The sequence below is a fragment of the Vidua macroura genome, chromosome 9, assembly GCF_024509145.1.
Source record: "Vidua macroura isolate BioBank_ID:100142 chromosome 9, ASM2450914v1, whole genome shotgun sequence".
Taxonomy (NCBI): domain Eukaryota; kingdom Metazoa; phylum Chordata; class Aves; order Passeriformes; family Viduidae; genus Vidua; species Vidua macroura.
In genome coordinates, this window is record NC_071579.1 from 9,103,653 (window position 1) to 9,112,542 (window position 8,890).

The 8,890-nt window shown below is 41.1% G+C and overlaps 2 protein-coding genes across 3 annotated transcripts in view; one reads left to right on the forward strand and one right to left on the reverse strand.

The window, feature by feature from the left end:
• The window catches only part of RC3H1 (ring finger and CCCH-type domains 1), a 73,688-nt gene extending 72,834 nt beyond the window's left edge, over positions 1-854 (reverse strand). For both annotated transcript variants that reach the window (XM_053985450.1, XM_053985438.1), the window contains exon 1: positions 433-854. The gene's annotated coding sequence lies outside the window, so the exon portion shown is untranslated. The remainder of the gene's footprint in view (positions 1-432) is intronic.
• Positions 1-8,890, forward strand: part of RO60 (Ro60, Y RNA binding protein) — a 146,090-nt gene that overhangs the window by 100,092 nt on the left and 37,108 nt on the right. The window lies entirely within an intron of this gene.

Genomic DNA, 8,890 nt, shown 5'->3' on the forward strand with positions numbered 1-8,890 from the left:
TATTTTCCCTCCGTCTCTGTTGTTCAACGCGACACAGGGACGAGTTTTCTCACGCAGAGGCAGGCAGAGCCCCTGGAAAAAACAACAGCAGGCAGAGGGGGCACACAAAAGCCGCCTGTCCCTCGGCCGCCGCAGCCTGAGGCGATGCCGCCTCTCCCCACCCCCTGCCGGACCCAGTCGCTCTCCGCCTCCCCCCCATCGGGCACAGCGAACCGCGGTCCCTCCCCGCCTGCCCGAGGCGTTCGGAAATCGAGCCCGGCAGGAGCCTGAGGCCTGGCGAGGCACAAAGTCACGGAATTGTTAGAAGTAGAAAGCACCTCTGGAAATCATCTCGTCCCAACGCCCGCCCCTCCGCCTCCTTTCTCGGCAAGGCGGGCAGAGCTCTCCCGCCCTATTGTTCCCCGCACCCCGCGGCGGAGGCAGCGCACTCACCACGCGGGCCGGGCTTCCTGCAGCGCCCACCGGCCCCCTCAGCTCCGGCACACCGGGGCTGCCACAGCACCCTGCTGCTGCTCCTCCAGTAGTACACGCGGGCCCCGGGGCAGCGCCGCCATCGCCCGCCGCCGCCCCGCTGCCACTCCGGCAGCGGCCATCTTGTGCGTCGACTGCTCCTCTCACCGCCCACCTCCCTCTCTCCCTCCCTCTCTCTCTCTCCGCACCACCCGCCCCTTCCTGCGCCCGCCTTCCCCCGCAACCGGGACGCGACCGGACGGGACGGGATGAAGAGAAATAACCGAGTCACGGCCTGGAGCCCGTGAGAGCAGGGCAGGGCGGGGGAAGTATCGCCCGTCTCGGGCAGGGTACCTCGCCCTCCGTCAGGGACGGCCTCCAATGTCAGATGCCTTCCTACTTTCAGGTGGCGTCTTTCCCCCCCCACCTCCTCTTGTCATAGCGGGCTCGGGGGTGAGGCTTTTCACCCGCGGAGTGGCTCCTGGGGAGCGCTCTGTGTTTTGGCAGCTTGCTGAGGGCCCCCGCCCGCCATTTTCTCTCCCTCAGGAACCTCTGTTGGCGGACCCTACGGTTGCCTCATGCCATCACACTTTATTGCTTCAAGCCGGTTACTTTTCTTACTTCAGGGAAAAATAACACAAATTAAGTTCCCTCTTACGTGGGCGTGCAGGGCAAAGCTTTCGGGGTTTTGCCCGCCAGTCCCAAGTGAAGGCGTAGAGATGGACTCGGTGCTGGAGAAGGTCCCCCGTAGCTTTGTGTACTGCAGGACACAAATCATCCTTAGCTTTAACCAATACCACAGGTAAGATGTTTGGGGACCCTCTAAGCTTTCCTATATCACAGTCAGAACTAGTTGGGATACAGAAGAAATTTTAAAACGCAATTATAGAATGTCTTGCAGTCATTAATCTTGCAGCATTTACTAAGCACGTACTGACTGACAGTTTTAAATTGTTACAAGAGCTAATTATTTAGCAGCAGGATATTTCAAGGTAACATCCACTTGATGCCTGTTTATGAGAACATTAATATGGTGTAAAATACTAAGGAAGCTATATTTAAAGACCAAAAATGGTATTTAGTGGTCCCGTTTTATTGCCCATCTATTTTATCACATCTATGCCCAGCTAGAGGCTCTGTGGGATCAATCCTGCTGTGATGCCTTGTGCAGGATGCTGTGCAGGGAATCCCTGCTTTTCTATTTTCCTTTAATAACACTGTGAGGAGCACCCAGTGTATTACTGTCAGTTCAACATCTGAAGTGCAGCATTGCATGACCTGGAAATAAAATATAAATAGGACATCATCAAGTCAGAAGTAGCCATGCCCAGAGCCAGGGACTTGAGAGACCAGGCCTGCAAAAGAAAGCTGGGTTGTGACATGCAGACAGAAGACAGAAATTCCTACACACAGAGAAAAACTACATAGGGCAAGGTTACTCTTCAGCTTCTATTTCTGACTCTTGTACTGACCATAGACAGATTTTCATTAACTTTACAAGAAATGCCATGCTAGTAGCTAAAAGTGTTATTTCTATCTGTTTTACTAGAGAAATAATCTCTATTATTTAGGCTTTTCCACCAAAACAACCTTAACATTTATCAAAGATCAGTGTTTAAAGAAAATAGTATTAAGAAAAGCCATTAATTTCTGAAAACAGAATTTTCTAGCCACAGTCACAGGCATTGAGATCTTATGAACACAGAAGATTAGGATATTTACAAAGAGCACCTTTGACTTAGCAAAAGCTTTACTATGAGCTAGAAAATAAGTGTAAATTGGAAATGTCCAAGGCCAGACTAGACAGGGCTTAGAGCAACCTGGTCTAGTGGAAGTTGTCCCTGCCTGTGGCAGGGTTTTGAACAAGATGAGCTTTAAGGTGTTTCCAACCAGTCTGATATTCTGTACCACAGAAACTTTCCAATCAACAATTGCTATCTTTGCAGACTCCTCTTTAAATGTTACAGTAGAAACGTGAACCTTGTTGGAGTTGTCAGTGTCCTGAGTAGAAGCAGAAGATGGCATTAGGAATAGCTAAAGTGGTAGGTGTTCTTTGCAACCTTGGTTTAATGTCACAGAAGCTACAAATGGTCAGGGCCTGAATCCTTTTGCTTCCCAGTTTCTAGCAAGTGATTGTACAGTGTTCTGATGTTCTGTTCAGTCTGGGTTTTAATATTCCAGTCTGGGGACATCTACCACTTTGTCTTTTGGTTCCTGTATTGTGGAAAGGTTTCATTTTTCATGTAGTTTATGTTTTCCCTCAACATTTAATTGCATTACCAGTAGGAACATGCTAACAACAATTTTCAGTACCATGGCATAGGTTACCACAGTAATACATGGTTGAAATTTAAAGAAGTGGGATATGATTTCACCTATTGTTCTTACTATGTAACACAGCACAGATGAGCACTTTAATTCTCAAACCCCACTTTAGACTTCCATCAGAGTCAGCCTTTTCTAATGTTTATTCTTCATTATGTTTTCTGAAAGTTCAGAAATTTGTAGATGAGCTTGTTCTCTTTTTGGGAGCTGATCCCAGTAGATAACTTAGATTATTTTTAGTGTCTGCTTTCCCCAGTTATGCAGCATTTCTTCCTGCATGATACACTGCTTTTAGCATTTGAAACACAAAATGTTATTTGTCTTTAGAATTACCGTTCTCAAATATCATTTCAGCTTATCATTAAATCAGCTATAATTCATCTCCACTTGTTTACATTGTTCTTTCCTTTAAGTTCTTAAAAACTCACAGGAATGAGTTTTTATTCTACCACATATAGTCTCAATTTGAAATTCCTTTATCTCTTCTTTTTCCATCCAAAAGGGGATGATGTGTAGGCATGGTTCTAAGATCTGACATTTGTGGCCACACTAGTAATGTTCTTCAAATTATACATTAAAAATGACTTCCCATTTTAGCCTCTATGACTGAGAGAAATACCTAAAATACCAGTGTAACTGTCAAATGGTATCATATCACCATTCAATTTTTATATTACTCCTTCCATATAAAACTGCTCTAGAACTGTGGTACCAGGATAGCTGTCTTTAAAAAAAGAAATGTGTATTTTTTAAACGTCTTGGCAGTGTTTCAGTTTGCTATTTTAGTTAGCAATGTGACTTGTAAAGCTGATAATAAAGGAAAAATTCTCATTTTGAAACCTGTGATACCAAATGGAAGGCAAGAATGAAATACTTCTCCAGGTGGCTGCAAGCATGTCCTTGTTATTTCACACAGTGAAGATTCTTGCACATAAACCACAGATTATAAAAAAGAAAATCCTTAGCATGTGATGCTTGACCATCATGTTAAAAAAATTGACCATCACATTAACAAAACTTAAATTCCTGCACTTTTATAAAATTCTACTGACAAAAGCAGAAGACTGTATCCATCCAACATAATCATTGAAAAAGAATCCCATGTTCATTAAAGAGCATGCTGAATGTCATCCAAGCCCGTGGGATGACAACTACTGGAGCTAGTTTATATGCTTATTTTAAATAATAAAACAATGTTAGCAAAATACAGCCTTACACTGTGGACATGCTCAGTATCACCAACACAACACACAAGGTATTGATTTCCCATGTATAAAAGAAGCCTAGAGGATCTAAAGGAATGTGAAGTCCATATGTGTAAAATGAGTGTTCCTCCTTGAAAGCTCCTCTCCCAAGCATTCACAAATTCACAATTCACAATAAATAATACTATATAACCCACCACATCAGAGTTGTTTAAATTTTTTTTTTTTTGCAGTTCTTTGATGCTGTTCATAATAAATTTGTAGAATATCAGTACAATTACTAATGTTTGTGTTTCCAGCCTACTTGGAATGCAAAGGTCTATGTAAATATACCCTCTGACTGCAGCTGCTGTGGAAAAAAAGAGAAATTATAAGGAAGGTAAGAAACTTTGTTTTGATCATTTCCCATTAGAGGTTTCACTTCCTTAAGCATCCCATCTCATCATCCTCCTTGTCCCACTGGTGTTGTGGGATGCAGAATACTGATTCAGGAGTACGTGCCCCAGATTCTCCTCCTTATTGCCTTTTTTGCTTACATGTCATTGCCTGCTTTGCTCCAATCCCAGATCTTCCACTGTCATTCAGCACATCTCCTCTCTTTTTGGGATAAAAATTTTGAAGCAACAGAAAGTACAAGAATTTGCAGCAGAGCAAGTCTGTAGTTGCACTAGGCAGAGCCAGTACCACACCACATCCTTGTCACTCCAATGCTCTCTGCTGAAGTAACCATCTCCTCGGCCTCTGAGTCCCCCTGGGCAGGGGCAGGAGCCTCTGCCAAGTGCCATATGCTGCCACCTCTTTATCCTGCACTTCCTTGCTGTATTTTCTTTTCTATTCTGTCTCAACAGAAAAGCAGAAGTATGACCCCTTATTTCCTTTCCTTGCTCTAGTGGTACTTTGGTTGAAATTTGTTCTTTTCCTTCATAGCATTGCTGCATCACATTTTACAGCAGCCTCTTAATGAGCTTAGGAAGATGACATATATGTTGGGATGATAGACAATTAAGGCAATAATATTTTATAAGAATTCCAGTGCCTGTGTGTATAAAGCTGAAAACCACCTAAATTAGCAATGTCATTTTTGTTCCTTTCTGGCAGGTTTACTCATGTACTATAAAACTGGGAGAAAATGAGAGACAGGTAAGGCAATACAGTTAGTACCTTTGCTTAGCTGCATGTAAACCCATAGCCTTATTCTTGTTTTGCAGAATAAGCTAAATTGTAAAGGTTAAGCAACTTTTCATGTTCATATAGCAAGGAGTGGCAAGATGATGAATGGTCTGGCCTTCTATTCCAACCACTAGACCTTGTGCATCCTCCACTCTCATGCAAGTTACTGTAATTACATTATGACTAAAGTGCCATCTGAATAATTTTACCAATCAAATTTCCCAGGGAAAGCACTCTTAACACATGTAAAAAGTAGGACTGTCTTACATCTCTGTAATCGCATCACATTTCTGCAGTAAAATAAAATGTGCTGATGATTTCCTGGAATTATCCTTGCTTTGTGTTATCCATAAAGACTCCAAGTTTGGTAGTGGTTTGGATTGAGAACACCTTATACAAGACAGGACTGTCAATTTCCACAGGAAAATCAAGGGCCAACCTTAGCTAATCCTAGCACATGAATAATAGCAAAAAACATGTTTAGGTGTTTTTATATTAGTGTGGATCTCCAGGAACTGCTGCTTATTCAGATCTCAGTTCTCAGAGATTTTATTTTAAAAGTATGTTGTTCAGGAAGTTGCAGAGGGACATGTTTTAAACTCCTCAGTGGCTTTTCAAAAGATATGTAAACAAAAATCATTTTATAATACACAAATATATATGTAATGTACATATTTTTATATATGTAGCTGCAGTGTATGCTGGAAAAACAGTTCAAAAATATTATTGTTAGTGAAAACCCATCAAAATGTGTTTAGGTAGGCTGAGATTATTTACTGGAGATAATAGCTGCATGGTAATTTCTGTTAATCTTTTACCAGATTCTATGTATCATGTCTTTGTCAGGCACACATGCAAACCCCCACCTTTTTAATAAGAATTTCCTCCTCCAATTATAAATTTCTTTTCAGCACAGTATTCTCAGTTTCCTCTCATTACCATACTGGTAAAAAGCTGTCACACATCATTCTAGCAGTTCAATTTCAGGAGGAAACACTGAAATTTCTGTATTGTAAATATGTAGTAGAGTTTGTTCCTGTTGTCTATGGTCTTCTGGTTTGGTAAATTTTCATCAAGAATTGCATCATTAACCCTAACACTTAAAGATTTTGTTTTAATTTGATAATTCAACTATTATTTTTTTTAACTTGCCTAAGAAGAAGACAGATTTTGTAAAAAGAAGTTGCTATCTTTCTGTTGTTTATAAAAGATTTTTTTCAAGCTTTCTTGAAGGCTTTTATAACCTGACATGTCATAATGATGTTTCCCTACTCTTCTTTGAGTCTAGCAGGTGAAAGAAGCAGCATTTACAAAGGAAGAAAAAGGAAAATCACTGAAGGAAATGTGTAAGTTGAGTGAAAATTAGTGACACTGGAATTGGCTCTTATTACCAGACAGAAAGAGACAGTATTTGTGGTTTGGTGAGTTAGCTATTTTTGATGTTATTTTTCTACATAAGCTACTGATATAATTGCTAAATAAAAAAAAAGTGAAAAGATCAGAACATCCTGTAAGCACAGATAGAGCTTACATTGTGTGTATATTTTTGAGATATTAAACTCATTTATTTTTAGCAAGTGTCATCAATTTCTCAGAGATGAATCAATCCTTTTTATATGCTCATTGAGGCACATGGAACGCACAAGTCTCAGCCTGTTAACAAATGCCAGCTATTTTGAGAAGCACACTTTCTCTTCTGTTAGGGAAACTTCTTGTTCTTGTACGTAAGGCCACAGTATCTCCAGTCTGTTTCTCCCCAATGTTTCTGTGGCTTTGCTAGGCAGACATGTGTTACCTGCATGAAAAATATGAGCCATAAAATAACTTACCTTCCTTCTGAAGTCCTCAGTCTTTACAACTTGAATGTACTTGGACTTCAGCAATTTGATAGCAGAAGGTTGTTTATGTGGCAGTTTATTACAGACTCTCCCAGGCAGCTGTTATCGTTGTTTCCACTAACTAGTGCTCTGGGAAAAAAAGGAAAGAAAAGGTGTCCTGTATTTTCATACACAAACCCCACCTTCTCCTTGGACTTCCTTACACAGGAAGCACATAGGCATGTATGCACTTATTTGCATAATTAATAGACAAGATAAAACTGTTCCTTTCCTACACTGATGAGTCAAACACTGAAAAGCAGTTGAGGGCAAACCCAGTCATCCACTGATCTCTCAGGTGTAGCTGCTAAACTCTCAAGGTTTGGGAGGCAGAGGCTGAAACCAGCTGTACTGGGTTTGCATGGCCTGGCTTTTGGTAGCATAGGGGCTGTGAGAAGCTGCTAGAAGCTTCCTCCATGTCTGGCAAAACCAATCCCTGGTGGTTCCAAAGATGGAAATGATGCTTGCCAAGGCTGGGCCAATTAGAAATGGTAGTAATGCCTCTTTGATAGCAGATTTAAGAATAAAGAAAAGAAAGTTGTGCAGTTGTAATCGTGGCCAGAAAAAAGCAAGGTGAGAATATGTGAGAGGAACAGTAGACATCAAGGGGCAGCGAAGGAGAGGCAGGAGGTGTTTCAGGAGCAGGAACTGAGATTCCTCTGCAGCCTGTGGAGACCATGGTGAGGCAGCTGTGCCCCTGCAGCCCATGGAGGTACACAGGGATGCAGCATTCCACCCACAGTCCATGGAGGAGCCTCATGCCAGAGTAGGGGGATGCCTGAGAGGAGACTCTGACCCTGTGGGAGGCTTAGCAATCACTGAAAACATCAGTGTGTTACCAAACACAGCACTGCACCAGTTACCAAGGAGAAAATGAACTGTATCCCAGCCTAGCCACGACCAACTTCATGTCCAGCTCTGCATTCACGTGATGCTGTCCTAATATACAAATAACCGCCTTTAAAGCCAAGACACACATAAAAAAATGGTTCTACAAATTTGGCAAAAAAAGTAAAAAATTTGCCCCAAGTTTGATGGGAAAAACATTCATAATACAACAGAAAACACTAATTTTGAAATGTTCTACTTCTGCATTAAACAGCCTTTTTAAAAAACTAAGCATTTTTCACTTACACATTGGACTAACAAATTTTGTTAAAATTTGATCTTTACATCCATCCTTTTTTTGTCCGTCCACAAATCCAGAAAGGTTGTTTGCAATATGTTTCCTAATTTCTGAAACAATTGCTACTAAAATTTGTTGATAATTGCAAAAATAGTCATCTGCTTCAGCAAAATTCCTTTTCCTTTTGTGCCCAAGCACACCAGGAAAAGGAGAATGAAATTACTTCAGTACAAATTTAAGTTGTCATCTAATATCAAATTGCAAAATTCTTCAAAGATGACAGGGTGCAGCAGGAGTCATCAGGCTACCACTTAAAAAGACAAATGTTTTCAACAGGTTGAAATGGAGTTTAAAATGTAATTTTAAAAGCAGAAATGTCTCTTCCTCTAAGAGTCTTTCTGTGTCCTTGGACAATAATGCTTCAGTGAATTACTAAAGTAAGAAATTCTCACAAGAGTTTATGTTCTCATTAACCTGATCAATTTTGTACAAAATACAGATACGGATCTCAGGTTTTTTTAAAACAGAGCTTACCTTTCCAGCCACAGCAATGACTCGAGGAGATCCTTCCAGCAGTGAAGAGCACAGTCTATGTTTTACTTCTTCAGCCAAAATTTTATCCCGTTTATATAAATATATATGCAATATATACGAAGCACCACAGGTAACAGAATGTTTCATATCTTTTTCTTTTCTTTCTGTTTCTTAGCTGAGTCTTTTAGGAAGAAACTGGAAGT